A 17673-nucleotide genomic window follows, 5' to 3' on the forward strand; every position below is an offset into this window, starting at 1 on the left:
TAGTCCACGATCATCTCCTTTGTCTTGCTCACGTTGAGGGAGAGGTTGTTGTCCTGGCACCACACTGTCAGGTCTCTGACCTCCTCCCTATAGGCTGTCTCATCGCTGTCGGTGATCAGGCCTATCACTGTTGTGTCGTCAGCAAACTGAATGATGGTGTTGGAGTCGTGCTTGGCCATGCAGTCGTGGGTGAACAGGGAGTACAGGAGAGGAATAAGCACGCACTCCTGAGGGGCCCCCATGTTGAGGATCAGCGTGGCAGATGTGTTTTTGCCTACCCTTTTCACCTGGGGGCGGCCCCCAGGGTCCTTAGCTTAGTGAAAGGTCTTTCTCACATCGGCTATGGAGAGCGTGATCACACAGTCGTCCGGAACAGCTGGTGCTGTCATGCATGCTTCAGTGTTGCTTGCCTTGAAGCGAGCATAAAAGGTATTTAGCCCGTCTGGTAGGCTCGTGTCACTGGGCAGCTCGCGGCTGGGTTTCCCTTTGTATTCCATAATAGTTTGCAAGCCCTGCCACATCCGACAAGCATCAGAGCCGGTGTAGTAGGATTCAATCTTAGTCCTGTATTGACGCTTTGCCTGTTTGATGGTTCATCTGAGGGCATAGCGGGATTTCTTATAAGCATCCTGATTAGTGTCCCACTCCTTGAAAGCGGCAGCTCTATCCTTTAGCTCGGTGTGGATGTTGCCTGTAATCCATGGCTTCTAGTTGGGATATGTACATACTGTCACTGTGGGTACGACGTCGTCGATTCACTTACATTTTAGTCATTTTGATGAAGCCGGTGACTGAGGTGGTATACTCCTCAATGCCATTGGATGAATCCCGGAACATATTTCAGTCTGTGCTAGCAACACAGTCCTGTAGCGTAGCATCCGCGTCATCAGACCACTTCCATATTGAGCGAGTCACTGGTACTTCCTGCTTTAGTTTTTGCTTGTAAGCAGGAATCAGGAGGATAGAATGATGGTCAGATTTTCCAAATAGAGGGCGAGGGATAGCTTTGTACGCGTCTCTGTGTGTGGAGTAAAGGTGGTCTAGAGTTTTTTTCCCTCTGGTTGCACATGTGACATGCTGGTAGAAATTAGGTAAAACAGATTTAAGTTTGCCTGCATTAAAGTCCCCAGCCACTAGGAGCAACGCTTCTGGATGAGCATTTTCTTGTTTGCTTTTGGCCTTATACAGCTTGTTGAGTGCGGTCTTAGTGCCAGCGTCGGTTTGTGGTGGTAAATAGACGGCTACAAAAAATATAGATGAAAACTCTTGGTAGATAGTGTGGTCTACAGCTTATCATGAGGTACTCTACCTCAGGCGAGCAATACCTCGAGACTACCTTAATATTAGACATCGTGCACCAGCTGTAATTTACAAATAGACACACACCCCCACCCCTTGTCTTACCAGACATAGCTGTTCTGTCCTGCTGATGCACGGAAAACCCAGCCAACTGTATATTATCCGTGTCGTCGTTCAGCCACGACTCGGGTGAAACATAAGATATTACAGTTTTTATTGTCCCTTTGGTAGGATATTCTCGAACAGAGCTCATCCAGTTTATTCTCCAGTGATTGCACGTTGGCTAATAGAACAGATGGTAGAGGTGGTTGACCCACTCGCTGACGAATTCTCACAAGGCACCCTGATCTCCGCCCCCTGTATTTCCTTCATTTCTTCATGTGAATGACTTGGGCCTTGTCTGGGAGTAACATTATATCCTTCACTTCCGACTCATTAAAGAAAAAATCTACGTCCAGTTCGAGGTGAGTAATCCCTGTTCTGATATCCAGAAGCTATTTTCGGTCATAAGAGACAGTAGCATCAACATTATGTACAAAATAAATTACAAACAATGCAAAAAAACACACAAAATAGCACAATTGGTTAGGAGCCCGTAAAACGGCAGCCATCCCCTCCGGCGCCATTCTTCAGAGCGGTGTCATTGGTGTCGCACTGGTGTGTGATAGAGTGTGTGTGTGTGTGTACCTGTCTGTGTGCGTGTGTCACTTCATTGAGAGGCCCATCTCCAGTATGGTAAAGGACCTTATTTGTCCCAGCACCCAGTCATTGTGGCCTGACTTCCCCAGGTGGCCTAACACCCAACCCCCCCGCTGTCTAATGTTCCTTAGCCCCGTCTGCTTCAAAGGCCCCACTGGAGCTCAGGGTGACAGATTCATGAGGTGTGTGTATGTGGTGTGTGTGTTTCTAAGTGTGTTTGAGGGTTTAGAGGATGTGGTTAGTGTGTGTATGTTTAGTGTGTGTGTGTGTGTGTGTGGTGTGTGTGTGTGTGTGTGTGTGTGTGTGTGTGTGTGTGTGTGTATGTGTGTGTGTGTGTGTGTGTGTGTGTGTGTATGTGTGTGTGTGTGTGTGTGTGTGTGTGTGTGTGTGTGTGTGTGTGTGTGTGTGTGTGTGTGTGTGTAGGTGGATGGAGGCCCTAATCAGGTCCACAGAGACTGGTGGGAGGGTGGAGGGTTGGGGGATGGAAGGTTGGGGGTGGTGGGACACCTTGTCAGCTAAAACACATCAGACAAAAGAAAGTGCTCTTATTGGGTTACTGTCAAATCTGGGAGGGGAGATATTAGATTTAAAATGTCTGGGGCCTTACACTGTTGGCCTTTTGATTTTCTCTATGTTGGTATGGGCCCTTGACATATTGCGACTTTTCAGAGGCACAATATATACACAAAAGTATGTGGACACCCCTTCAAATTAGTGGAATTGGCTATTTCAGCCACACCCATTGCTGACAGGTGTATAAAATCGAGCACACAGCCATGCAATCTCCATAGACAAACATTGGCAGTAGAATGGCCCGTACTGAAGAGCTCAGCGTGCCACCTTTCCAACAAGTCAGTTCGTCTAATCTCTGCCCTGGTCAACTGTAAGGGCTGTTATTGTGAAGTGGAAACATCTAGGAGCAACAACGGCTCAGCCGCGAAGTGGCAGATCGATACCGACGAGTGCTGAAGCACGTAGTGCGTAAAAATTGTCCTGTCCTCGGTTGGAACACTCACTACTGAGATCAAACTGCCTCTGGAAGCAACGTCAGCACAAAAACTGTTCGTTGGGAGCTTGAAATGGGTTTCCATGGCTGAGCAGCCGCACACAAGCCTAAGATCACCATCCGCAATGCCAAGCGTCGGCTGGAGTGGTGTAAAGCTTGCCACCATTGGACTCTGGAGCAGGCGAAACACGTTCTCTGTAGTGATGAATCATGTTTCACCATCTGGCAGTCCGAAGGACGAATCTGGGATTGGCAGATGCCAGGAAAATGCTACCTGCCCTAATGCATAGTGCCAACTGTAAAGTTTGGTGGAGGAGGAATAATGGTCTGGGGCTGTTTTTCATGGTTTGGGCTAGGCCCCTTAGTTCCAGTGAAGAGAAATCTTAATGCTACAGCATACAAGGACATTGTAGACGATTCTGTGATTCCAACTTTGTGGTAACAGTTTGGGGAAGGCCCTTTCCTCTTTCAGCATGACAATACCCCCGTGCACAAAGCGAGGTCCATACAGAAATGGTTTGTCGAGATCGGTGTGGAAGAACTTGACTGGCCTGCACAGAGCCCTGACCTCAACCCAATTGAACACCTTTGGGATGAATTGAAACGCCGACTGTGAGCCAGGCTTAATTGCCCAAAATCAGTGCCCGACCTCAGTAATGCTCTTGTGGCTGAATGGAAGCAAGTCCCCGCAGCAATGTTCCAACATCTAGTGGAAAGCCTTTCCAGAAGAGTGGAGGCTGTTATGACAGCAAAGGGGGGACCAACTCCATATTAATGCCCCTGAGTTTGGAATGAGATGTTTGACGAGCAGGTGTCCACATACTTTTGTTTTTTTCCTGAAGAAATGTGTGGTGCAGTGTCTGTGCATGCATATACTGTCAAACTGTGTATCTGTGTGTCTAGGTTTTTGTGTGTAGAATCAATGTTGGTATCTGCATGTGTGTGTGATTATTTATGTGGCTGTGTGTGCTGAGGTGGAAGATTTATCCCAGTTGCTCCATGGTACTTCATTATTGTCTGGCTTTGAGAGGGCAGCATCTCTAAACAATTTATGAAAGACACCTTTATTGTGCCCTGTAAAATAAAAATAAAAGAGATTGATCCCCTCTCTCTCTCTAAATCATATAGAGTCCTACACGCTCCATTAAAAGAGCGTGGCTTTACACTTTACTATGTTTTAAACGGGCATATGTCTAGCCACCTCTGGCACACGGTGCTGAGACAGAAAGGAGCTTTAGGACCCAGACCTTCAGCTGTATGAAGTTCTATCTAAATGAGACTGGACCGTCAGTCTGACTGTAGCTGACTAGGGCTAGTCCAGGCTAGGGTGACTGGGGCCAATCTCCCTGCTTAATTGCACCACTAAATAACACTATCCATGTTTAATTCAATGAGTTCTTATTGAGCTGGTTGGGTTTGGAAGACATGGAGACATGGAGATACTGAGATATGGAGTATCGGGGATAGAATCAGAAGAGGGATTCTCTGTGGCTATACCTGCGTGGAGAAATGCTGCATTTCGATCCAATGACACTTCTGGCCGTAGGAAGGGGGATTCTTGGGCCTGAAGCGGGCACCAACACATCCAGATCAGGTGGAGGGAAAATCTAGAACAACACAAGAATACTATTGAGAGTTATAGTGAGACAAGAATGCTATTGAAGGTAAACAGTACAATGAGGTGCTTACTGTGGTGTTACTGTTACAAAAGAGGTACAAGTAAATGTGTGTGTGTGTGTGTGTGTGTGTATGTGTGTGTCTGTGTGTTTCCTCTAGGTGGTCCTGGTTGTCATGGTGATTTACATAAGGCCACCCCAGGGGAGTCCCATCACAACCATCTCATTCTAACCCCACTCTAATTGGCTAACGAGTCAATCTGCAGCTGGAAGGCGACTCTGTTCACTTCACTGAGGGGTTACAGTTGAGGTGACTGGAAATCACAGAGGAGATGAAACTGAATGCAGACGGTACCTCATAGCACAGGAAGAAAGTGTTATCAATTGAAGTCCAAGAGGGGTGTCAAAACTGGACTAAAGTCTGAGATAGTAATTGAACTGAGTGAATATAGAATAGCTAACTTTGAGTCAGGCAGGTTGACCCTTCATTTGCTATCATTGTACCATAAGAAGGAGGAAGAGGAAGAGGAGGAGGGGGAAGAGGTGGAGCAGGAGGAGGAGGAGGAGGAAGAGATGGGAGATGGACAGTGTTACAGTTTTTTTCAATCACTTTGGCGCATGTTTCAGATGTAAGTGGTATATTTTCACAATTCTCCCACAAAACTCTAAACTGATAACACTTGTAATGCCCCCTATCTTATGTTCAGAACCTTTGATTGTGCATTCATTGGGGTTTCACACATCGTTCACCCCTGAGTTATTCATGCAAAATCAGTTGTCAGTGAAATACCATGAGAACATTTTGTGTAGTCACCATTACATCACATAATGATAGGCTCACCATTTAGTCATTTTAAATACCATTTAATCCAATAGCAAGAAATGCAAGATACACATTTCTATTTTTTTAAGTGCTGATAGAAAGAATAACAGGGCTCCAGACTTCGACCATTTAGTCGCATTTTGTGACCCTTTGACTTGGCTGTGCACATTACATTTTTAATTGGTCGCACTGGTGCGAGCTGCACATTCTACCTGGTCACCTCAAATCAAAACATCCTATTTTTTGGGAGGATAAAACCATGAATTTATTCAACAGTAAAGTGCATTATCCTCATGATTCCTGTAATAAAAGTGTCTGCCCTGCCGCTGTGCCTGCCTGTTTCGCCCGGGCCAGCTGCTGTAATGAGCGAGCCTCTCACACTCTCTCTCCCCCCTTGTGTGCCCCTCGTGATTGTATAACATTTCAAAATGCAACTACGGGTAGAAAACACAACTTTGAAAGCAACTAGTTGTCCATATTAAAGAGAAGAGGGTCTCAGCTTTTTGTATATCTCAATTATCATTATTTAGCTCAAAGAACACTGTTTTACAATCAAGATATGTGATATTGCTTTGAAATACGGAGCGTAGCCTCATTGCCTCATCCCGTCTGGATTACTGCAACTCGCTGTTGGCTGGGCTCCCTGCCTGTGCCATTAAACCCCTACAACTCATCCAGAATGCCGCAGCCCGTCTGGTGTTCAACCTTTCCAAGTTCTCTCACGTCACCCCCCTCCTCCGCACACTCCACTGGCTTCAAGTTGAAGCTCGCATCCGTTACAAGACCATGGTGCTTGCCTATGGAGCAGTGAGGGGAACGGCACCTCTGTACCTTCAGGCTCTGATCAGTCCCTACACCCAAACGAGGGCATTGCGTTCATCCACCTCTGGCCTGCTGGCTCCCCTTCCTCTGCGGAAGCATAGTTCCCGCTCAGCCCAGTCAAAACTGTTCGCTGCTCTGGCACCCCAATGGTGGAACAAGCTCCCTCACGACGCCAGGACAGCGGAGTCACTCACCACCTTCCGGAGACATTTGAAACCCCACCTCTTTAAGGAATACCTGGGATAGGATAAAGTAATCCTTCTACCCCCCCCCCCCCCCAAAAAATTTTTTTTGTAAAGTGGTTATCCCACTGGCTATAGGGTGAATGCACCAATTTGTAAGTCGCTCTGGATAAGAGCGTCTGCTAAATGACGTAAATGTAAATGTAATTGCAAAGTTTTTTAGGACATTACATTTACTGTTAGATTAATACATGGCTACTAGCAGTAGGTGTTATATTTTGAGTTAGCGATCTAATGTTTTTAGGCCTATATATAATATTAGCCAGGGGAGCAACTTCGGTTTTAGAAGTAGGGGGACATATATATTTTTTAATCCAGTCGGATAAACACTCCAAAACAGCCTACCCGACCGCTCGGAGGTGTCCGCATGGTCCTAAAGCACACCGTTGCCTAGTTTTGTATTACATTCCAATGATTAAACTGGGGGGGACAAAAATGCCATTTCAGAATGTGGGGGGATGTGTTCCCCACGTCCCCAGGGAAAGTTGCGCTCCTGATATTAGTGCACATAAAGATGAAGGCAAATTCACCTCTATTGAACAGAAAATGTGAAAATTCTAATTGTCAACCCAAAATTCATGACAATCACTGGATTAGGTTGCATATCAAAATATTTTTTATCATGTATTCCTGCTTGGACATGTTAGATCACAGGAGGTTGGTGGCACCTTAATTGGGGAGGACAGGCTCGTGGCAATTGCTGGAGCGAAATGGTATCAAATATAGTGCATTCGGAAAGTATTCAGACCCCTTTACTTTTTCCACATTTTGTTATGTTACAGCCTTATTCTAAAATGGATGACATTATTTTTCCCCCCTCATCAATCTACACAAATTACCCCATAATGACAAAGCGAAAACAGGTTTTTAATAAATAAAATACAGAAATACCTTATTACATAAGTATTCAGACCCTTTGCTATGAGACTCGAAATTGAGCTCAGATGCATCCTTTTTCCATTGATCATCCTTGAGATGTTTGAGATGTTTCTACAACTTGATTGGAGTCCACCTGTCTATATAAGGCCCCACAGTTGACAGTGCTGTCAGAGCAAAAACCAAGCCATGAGGTTGAAGGAATTGTCCGTAGAGCTCCGAGACAGGATTTGTGTCGAGGCACAGATCTGGGGAAGGGTACCAAAACAATTCTGCAGCATTGAAGGTCCCCAAGAACACAGTGGCCTCCATCATTCTTAAATGGAAGAAGTTTGGAACTACCAAGACTCTTCCTAGAGCTGGCCGCCCCGGCCAAACTGAGCAATCGGGGGAGAAGGGCCTTGGTCAGGGAGGTGACCAAGAACTATATGGTCACTCTGACAGAGCTCCAGAGTTCCTCTGTGGAGATGGGAGAACCTTCCAGAAGGACAACCATCTCTGCAGCACTCCACCAATCAGGCCTTTATGGTAGAGTGGCCAGCTAGCACATTTGGTTCCTTGGAAGTTGTGGAAACATACATTGTTGGTTTCCCATTGGTTCTGGGAACGAAGCCATACGTTTCCTGACCGGTAAAACTGAATGTTTTTTAAACGTTCTGAGAACAGAAGTGAAAATTTTGCCTGTTCTGGGAACGTACATTTTTAGGTTGCAGGGAAGTTCTTAAAACGTTTTATTATGGTTCCCTGAAAGTTTTGCTGGAAGGTTTTATTAACATTCTGGGAATGGAAATTATAGGTTATTTGAAGGTAATTCAATAAGATTCTGATAAACATTCTCTAAATGTTGTGAATGTTTTGAACAAAATGTTTCAATAAGACTTTTAATAACACTGCTAGCTTAGTTTGGATTAACTGTTTTGAACTTCAAGCACAGATAAAAACACATGGAAATTAATTTGCTTAGCCAGTAATCATGCAAACGTTTCTTTTTTATAATGGCACGGCGTCAGTGAAATTTAAACCAATGGTCTTCTGTTTCTTTATCCATAGAATAAGTCCACTGCGCCACCAAGATGGAGCTAGCATGCCATGTTTTTTAACTCATACAAAGCTGTTCATTTTAGTCTATTCAAACAGACCCCATTTCAAAGGAAACAAGCACTCATTAAGATCAAGTGTGGCCAATTAGTGAGCGCCAACACACCTGAACACACTTAACAAGACAGATGATAGAGAGAGTTTTGTGGATGCTGAGAACGAGATGTGTATATGTCAAATCAAATCAAATCAAATTAAATTGTGTTGGTCACATACACATATTTAGCAGATGTTATTGCGGGTGTAGCGAAATGCTTGTGTTTCTAGCTTCAGCAGTGCAGTAGTATCTAACAATTCTCAACAATACACACAAATCTAAAATTAAAAGAATGGAATTAAGAATATATAAATATTGGGACGAGCAATGTCGGAGTGGTATTGACTAAAATACAGTAGAATACAGTATATACATATGAAATGAGTAAAAAGTATGTAAACATTCATATATGATTTTGTTTTACCTACTAACATAAAATGATGTAAAATTGATACATTTAGCAGTTATCAAATATATACTTAGATTGAACATGTATCCAAATTGAAAGCGTGATTTGGTGCAGTGAACAAGTGACTGTGAATTGGTTTGTTGTACTCAGTCAATTGAAAATGCGCTTAGAGTTTTGAAACAGCCATTTTGATGATCTGTTTTGATTTTTGTGCTTAGAGGTGAAAATGTACCACATTGAAAAAAACTGTAATCCAGTCAGGAAACTGTCTCTTCTCTCATCTGTTGAGGTCATAGTCCTGCTGTATCACTCACTGGACAGATTAACTGAACATACAGACGTGTGTGTGTGTGTGTGTGTGTGTGTGTGTGTGTGTGTGTGTGTGTGTGTGTGTGTGTGTGTGTGTGTGTGAGACAGAAACACACTAACATGTACAAAGAGAGGACTGAGAGGAGAAAGGATACCATGATGATGTCGAGAAAAGGGAGACGAAGTGAGTGTTGGCGAGCGATGGAGACAATGGTGTCCCCTCGCCATCACACAACAGCCCAACCGCCCTCCTACACACACACACACACACACACACACACACACACTCTCTCAATTTAGCTACAGCTCATCTGTCCAGTTCTCCTCGCTTCTCTACAGAGGTTAAATCGAGGTCACATGCTCATCTAGGGTCACTGGGAGGTCATGGGCAGACTGTCTCCCAGGAAGCACCACAGTAAGCAGAATAATAACAACCATAATAACAATATGTTTTACTTATACTGAAAAGTGTCTTCCTCAAACCCAATGACATTTACATCCCAGCAGTGGCAGAGGTTATCAAACACAACAAACAAAATCCACATAAGTGAAAAAAGGATGCAACAAACATGTTAGAAAAGATGCATACGGTGGTCTAGCGGTCTAAGCTGCTGTTTGCATAGGTTCAAATCCAGTCTACTGCCCTTTGACACAACCTCTATCTTTCCCCACTGTCGTCATCTTCTCTCTCTATCTGTTCAATCAAGTCAGAAAATACCTTAAAAATATATTTAAAGATACTATATATAATGAATACACAGTAGCCTACCCTACAGTGATACTGAAAAGTCACGAGACTAAACTGTGGAGTTGCTTGACAACATCAACGGAATCAATAGCATCCATCACAAAACAAGCCATTGTAAAGAATGCATTTTAAATGGGGAACGATAAGGGCTGGGGAAGAAAGAGATAGGTACAGTAAAGGGATGAGGAAATGATAGATAGATGCTAACTTGGACCAGATGGTGTCTCGAGCTGATAGTAGGTGTATCTATCATTCTTATTTTTTTGCTGCGTGCCTGGAAATATTGAGAGGATATTTCTATTTTGTCCTTCACTGTCAGAGAGGCTGTTGTCACTGTATGCTTATGGATGGATGGTTCTATATTGATGTTTAGTATACATCATCACTGTCCTCGCAACATCAGAATAGTGTGAGGATACGCATAGACACACACACACACGCACAGACATGCACACACACACACACACAACATCCATTTCTCCATCCATTCAGCCAGTGTGTCTCCTCTCCATCCAGAGAGGAGAGAGAGAGCCCCATCCTCCAATCCTGAAGTAGACATGCATGTGACCAAAAGGAAATGTCCATTTGCAGAACACTTAGCCTAGCTTTGGCCAGAGTGCGCTCAATACATACACAATATTGTCCTGTAACTGGAACAGTGCTGGCGTCGCGTCCGGGACCAGGGGACGATTAAGGTGTCTGGCGGCCCCTGGGTGGCCCCTGGTCATAAAAACGCCAGCAGGGGACTTTTTCCACGGCCCTCAATTGATTTAAGGAGAGCCCTCAAGGTACGTTGTGCATTTTCATTGAAACGGAAAAATCAATGCTAAGTAGATTTAGATTTCACTGCCGTCCATATTTCACCGAGGCCGGCTCCCCAGGAACACTGACGCGGAGTTGTCGGCCATTACGGTTAGCGCGGCAGCCATTAGCGTTAATGTCACTGTTGTTACAAATTTAGACGTTCAACTAATTTGCATTTTGGTACCGACGGAAAATGGGAGGGAGGGGCTGAGAGACTGGTTGTGTGTGTGTATGTGCGATAACGCCCTCAGAGTTTTGACAGTGAGAACGAGAATCGTTCACAAATCAGGACAGAGTGAAACAGGGGGGTGAGTGATCAGCCATAGGAGTGTACATTTCCACAACCAGTTTACTGAGAGCGTGATTTTGATGGTGTTGGACGGGAGGGTGTGCGTGCATGTCAACACAGTAGGGACTCTCAATACAGCATACTCCAGTTTATGATTTTCACTGCATACAGTAGCCTAGTGTACCATTACTTATTTTTCATTCTGCACTTGTACGTTCAGTATTTCACATTAGGCTTATTAAAACTGAACTTACTCTGGAGACAGTTTGTGGAGAACACTGAAGCCCCGTGAGTGGTGAGTTGCACCTCGACTGATGTCCCCCCAGGCAGGAAACCTGGAGTCAGCCTGGAGATGAGCATTCTTATGAGTGTGACGCTCAGGTGGTGGAATTGGACCATTGTATAGATACAGTACAGTACAGTTCAAACAGGGGCCCCTTGAGGTTGCACGGTAACACTGCATCAATGTTGGCGTACATTTGGAGTGTCCTTGCCAATCAATACGGTCCTACCCATACTCTGTCCCACCATGCATTATTATCTATCTCCACCCAGGATTAAGAAATGTTGTGCTTCCCAAATGGCACCCTATTCCCTATATAGTGAACTACTTTTGACCAGAGCACTATAAAGGGAATAGGGTGCCATTTGGGACACAATCTGTGTGTGTCTGTCACAGAGGAGTCAAAACAACAGCGTTAGGGTTAGTTTCACTGAGCATCAGGCATCACCTTGCGTCTGTCTGTCTGTCAGGGGCAGGTTAAACCACAAGCTGCCAGACAGCGGTGGGGATCAGTCACTGTAGCAGCTCATCTCTCAGTGGCCGAGGGCTGGAGCCGTGCGAGATGAGGAGTGTGTGTGCTGGGGAGGTCAGAAGTAAGGGGCAAGTGTGTGAGTGTGAGGCTGTGCCTAAGTGTACAGGAAGGTTATGATTTATGGTGGTGCATAAATAGTCCCTCCACCCTCTTCTCCAGGAATTCCTTTTCCCTTTGTCTACTTCTTACACCGTTTTCCTATTCCTATTATCTTCATCTTGCCCTCCCTCTCCCCTGTACAATCTCCTCTCTCTCGCTCCCTTTCTCACACACACATTTACAAAGGGGAGACTGTGAAGAGAGCGAGAGAGAGAGATAGAGAGAGGGAGAGAGAGGGCTTTCTCTCTCCCTTTCAACAGGAAGTGTGTCTGGGCTCTGACCTCTGTGTGAACCATGGTAGTGAGGTGAAACAGAAGGCAGCAGGGGCCCCCAGGGGCCGAGGAGGAGGGGAGGGGGCTGAGCTGTGGGAGACAGAGAGTGAGTGTGGCTGCCATGGCTGCCGCCGCCGCTGCTGCTCATTAGGGGACATAAGATCCGCCTGATGGGGCCCCCGGCCTGCACACTACACCTCCCTCTTCCCTCCCTCCCTCCCTCCCTGCCCCTCCCTCCCACACCCCCCAACCCTGCTACATTGACACATTTCTCCTCATTACGGCAATGGGGTGGCTACTGTCACACATACACACACACACACACACACACACACACACACACAAACAGCACAGCACAGCACAGCACAGAGAGAAAGAGACAGAGGAGTGAGTAAGGGAGAGAGATAAAATGATGGAGAGTGTTAGAGGGAGAGGGAGAGAAAAAGGAGGGGGATTACAGAGAAAAGCGAGTAAAGGAGGGGAGGCAGATATAAGGAGAGGGAGCACAGAAAAAAACCCATAAAGGATCAAGAAAGAGGGAGAATGAGAAAATGAGCAAAAGAGAGGGAGGTGGGGCCAAAGCAATGAACAAATATAGATTTATTGGTTTGCAAGAGAAACAGAGGGCCGATCGATCCCTACTCCTGCCTCTCCAGCCCTCCCACTCCTCCATCCATCCTTCCCAGTCTTCCCTGTAAGTTGATTGTGTTTTAATGGAGGAAGAGGGATGGCCAAACCTAGCGGAGGGCACATGGTCCCAGGGCTAACAGAAGGGAGAGAGTATGTCTACATCCTAACACTATATGGCTCTCTGCTCTGTTACTGTACTTCGAGCGCCATGACGCCAGCTAGGCAAAACACTACACGTTTCATGAGTGTTACAAAGCAAACTAACCAGCTTCTTTGGATTTACACCTTTAGCTAAAATAAACAATAAATGCTATAATAATTGAAAACATTTAGTAGATAAGTATTCTCTAACAGGGTATTTCCTGGTCATACGACTACATTTGACAAATGAGTGTGTGCGTACGACTCAGGGTCATTTGGGGCTGCAGGAAGCAGAATTTAATTTATGAGGAAACCAAGTTCAGAGTTCAGAGAGAGAAGTTGGTTCGTTGGTTTTACTTAAGCAACCTCAGATTGATACAGTAAGGAACTATAGGGCGCTAGTTAGTACACAAAGCTGTAGTTCCGTAGAGGTGGAGCTATAGTGCACTATTTAGGGAACAGGGTGCCATTTGGGACGTAGACATAGAGTGAGCTATTAAGATTAAAGTGACTCCTGTAATGTGAGCGAGAGTGTGATTGACATGGCAATATTATGTCGTTAGTTTCATTATATAGTCACACAGTGCAGTGGAGTGTAAAAGAAAGTGGCAAGGGGCAATAGTAGACTATGAGAGAGAGAGAGAGATTTGTAGAGAGCATCACACCGCAGAGAGCAATAGACAGCTACAGTGGAGGTTAAAGCTGTCTCTAATGCTCTTCTACAGCATAATGTGATTATTATTACCTGTGATTACATGGAGGTGTTATTTTGTCTCTTTCTTGTTAGTGACTGTTTTTTTTTAAACGTCTGCATCCTCACTGTATTCACATTTTAACACAGGCGTTTCATTCAATTGTATTTCTTGACCCTATAATTTTTTTTCAACAGAATCGGTGGAATGAATACACCCCTGATCACGCATAAACAGAGTTCATTTTCATAGCAGCCACATTCTATTCATTCTAACCTCTATGCACTCTCCTCCTCTCACCTTTTCCCTTTGTTTGTGGACTTCAATGAACAACACATCAGCTGTATGTGACCAGGCGAAAAAATCTTTCCAAGCCAAACCATGTCATAACCGCTACACACAGCCTACATTGTTGTCCCCATATTAGCTAAAGTAACATCCTAGTCAACATAGCTAATAGAACTAATACGTTAGTAAACTTGCTACAATCATGCAGTAACGTTACAGTGTATAGTCAGTAAGCAGTTAGACCGGCGGGCCCCGGTGGCAACAAATTAATAAAACCAAAAGCTTACCTTGACTTGGAAGATTTCCAGCTGTAGCTTATACTTTCAGTACTAGATTCATTCTCTAATCCTTTGATTGGGTGGACAACATGTCAGTTCATGCTGCAAGAGCTCTGATAGGTTGGAGGACGTCCTCCGGAAGTTGTCATAATTACTGTGTAAGTCTATGGAAGGGGGTGAGAACCAAGAGCCTCCTAGGTTTTGTATTGAAGTCAATGTACCAGGAGGAGGACGAAAGCTAGCTGTCCTCCGGCTACACCATGGTGCTATCCTACAGAGTGCTGTTGAGGCTACTGTAGACCTTCATTGCAAAACAGTGTGTTTAATCAATTATCAATTAGTATAGTTTTATCTAAAAATGATAACTTTTTCAATGTTTTACAATTTAAATTGTTATGAAATTCACTGAGGAGGATGGTCCTCCCCTTCCTCGTCTGAGGAGCCTCCACTACTTTCTACTAACATGTTATAAAGTGCATTTCATGTGCAGGCATTGCATTGACGAAAACAAATCTCTACAGGAGTTAACAAACACTTTCTCTGAGATTTGTGTGTGAAAAACAGTGAGAGAAACAGCCAGAGAGAGAGAGAGAGAGAGAGAGAGAGAGAGAGAGAGAGAGAGAGAGAGAGAGAGAGAGAGAGAGAGAGAGAGAGAGAGAGAGAGAGAGAGAGAGAGAGAGAGAGAGAGAGAGACCCAGGCAGTCCAGCCAGTTCTCTGTGAGGGAGGGAAGCCTTCATTCCTTTGATCCAGGGCCCAGCCGGGGAGGAATTTACAGCCTGTCATTGCACTGCGCTGAAGAGAAAAGGCTCCCCTCAGACAGCACTAGACACTGGCTGGAGCTCCTTAAATCTCCCGGGTGGATTTACAGCAGCCCATTCACATGTGTAACTACGCACACAATCACTGTGGCACAGTAGAGCACAGCTGCCCCGCATCTATAAGATGGGCCAGATGACACAGAGCTCCTCTCAGCTGAATCAACAAAAAAAAGAGATTTAAGAACAAGCAACTCCTGAGGACAAGGGCCTGGGAGGAGGGAGTATAGAAGGATATTGAAAGGAGGGAAAATATATAAAGGGAGATATGGGGAGAGACAGGGAAGAGGCTGGAAGGGACAATAGAAAAGACAGGAAAAAAGAAGTAGAAAAAAGGTTTACAGTAAAAGAAAGCTGTGAAAAAGCATAAATGCACTAAACACATTGGCTTTATCATGTGTGACCAAAACAAATGTACAGGTGGAGACAGCTCAATAACCCTCCCTTCACAGGTGTGTTTTTCTGTCAGTGAAGATTGACCTACTGTATCTCTGGTGTGACAGAGTCGCAGCACAGTACCCCTTCCAGAGCCCAGACGACCCCGCGAGAGGACAAAGGTCAGAAGCTCCACTTCCTCTGTGATCTCCTCCCCCTTTCCCCCAGCTACCCACCGTCCCATCCAATAGGTGGAAACTGAAAGGCCACAATCCCCTGCTGGTTAGGGGGGAAGGAGAGGAGAGGATTGGGGGGGGGGGGGGGGGGGGGGTCCTCTCTCCTCTCCAGCCTCCATATCCTTCCCCTCCACCCCATGTTACCTCCTGCTGTGTTCCCTGCTATAAAACTCAGCCCAGCGTATCCATGGTAAACACCCGAACTGGGGCCTGGGGCCTGCTCCTCCGGCTGAGCTCAAAAACAGGGTGTCGTAAACAACGTCCAACCGCCAACTGCTCTGCTCGCCATCAACCAACCTCCCCCCTACTCACCCACCCACTCACTCCACTCTACTCCACTCTCCATCCCCATGTCCTCTCCTTTCCTGGGATCTGTTCGCTCGTAAATTCCTCTCAATCTGGTCAGTTAGCTCTTTTGCTTTCTCGCTGTCCTCCTGTCCTGCTGGGCTACTGTCAAAGCACAAAAAGGTTCAAATGGAAAGAGGGAGAAGGGAGGGAAGAAAGCACGGCTTCAGCGTTTTTCCTTTTAGAGGGTCTTTTCGCTCATTTTGCTCAGGAGGGAGATAAAGGTGTCGCTCGGCAGCTGCGGCGCTGCTGCGCTTCAGTGACTTTGTTTCCTGTCTTCCAAAGGATGCCCATGTGGGATGACGAACAAAAATGTGTGCTTTGAAGGGAAGGGTGTAAATCTGTCCCCCTAAAGGGTATAAATCTGGGTGTAAATCTGTCCCGCCCAGAGGTGTCCTGATGCTTCATAGACATTGATGGGGGAGAGGGGGGCTGCCAACACCACTCACCACTTTTCACAAGATTGCCCCTCTGGTGTAGTGAGAGGACACAACCTCGCCCTGCCCACTCCCCTCCCCTCCTCGGCCCGATGCCAGAATCCTGGGCAGGTGCCACACATGCACACACACACACACACACACACACACACAGTCTTTCATCCTTTTGTTCATGCACCATATCCTCTTCCCCAAAGTCATGCAACTCCCTGCACCTGACCTGACTGTCCACTCCCAGTACACAGCTGGCAGTGAATGATGTCCTTCGCTGCCATCTAAACGGTTGTTATATAAAAAATAACAGCCACAATAATGCAGTGGCTATACTGCTCGTATACCATGTCTCTTGTTGGTGGGATACCATCTGCAATCAAGAGCTGAGGACGGGTTTTCCCTCTGGATACAGTATATTTGAGTACACTGTAAATAGACTATGTGGTATCAATTTTATTTTACAGGTACATCCAATTGCCCCTATGCTGTGGGATACCCTTTATTTAGAGAAAATTCAAGAATTGCCGATTTTACAAGATGACCGATATTTAACTACCGCTGTACTTCCTTCACTGTAGATGAACATAATTTATGACTCTGAAATGAAAAAATGTTTGTCTTCTAGGGATGTTTACTTTTTGGGACATTTTCTACAGGTTTCCTATCCTTCATGTGTGTGTTTTAGAGTATTTACAGCACAGTATTTTAAGGGTGAGTTGTGTGGGTGTGTGTGATGGGGAGCCAAGAGTAGTTGAGTGTTAAACTGCCTGCGATTTATAACCTTCCTATTTCACTGTACTGTTCCATATTCTGACTACTGTAATCCTATGTTTAGATTTTAAATGCTGTGCTAACATTCATGTTAAGATAAATTGACTGATAGGAGATTAACACAGTAAATTGAGATCGATCTAATGGGAGAGACTACATTTTATGCATAGTAATGAATCACACGATTCTTCTAAAGGCGTCCTATTTTACTCCTTCAAGGTTTAAAAAGCAAGTCTTTGTAAATAGCATGGCACTGTTAAATTACTCAAGTGGGAAAAAGTCAATTTTCCAGAGCAAAATAAACACTAAAAATCAACCTCAGACTAAATTACGGTCGGGGAGTCATTTTTACAGAGAAAACCTGGCAGAGGGACAGTATAATGACACAAGTGGAAACTTCTTTGAGC

The sequence above is a fragment of the Coregonus lavaretus genome (assembly GCF_964263955.1).
Source record: "Coregonus lavaretus genome assembly, chromosome: 2".
Taxonomy (NCBI): domain Eukaryota; kingdom Metazoa; phylum Chordata; class Actinopteri; order Salmoniformes; family Salmonidae; genus Coregonus; species Coregonus lavaretus.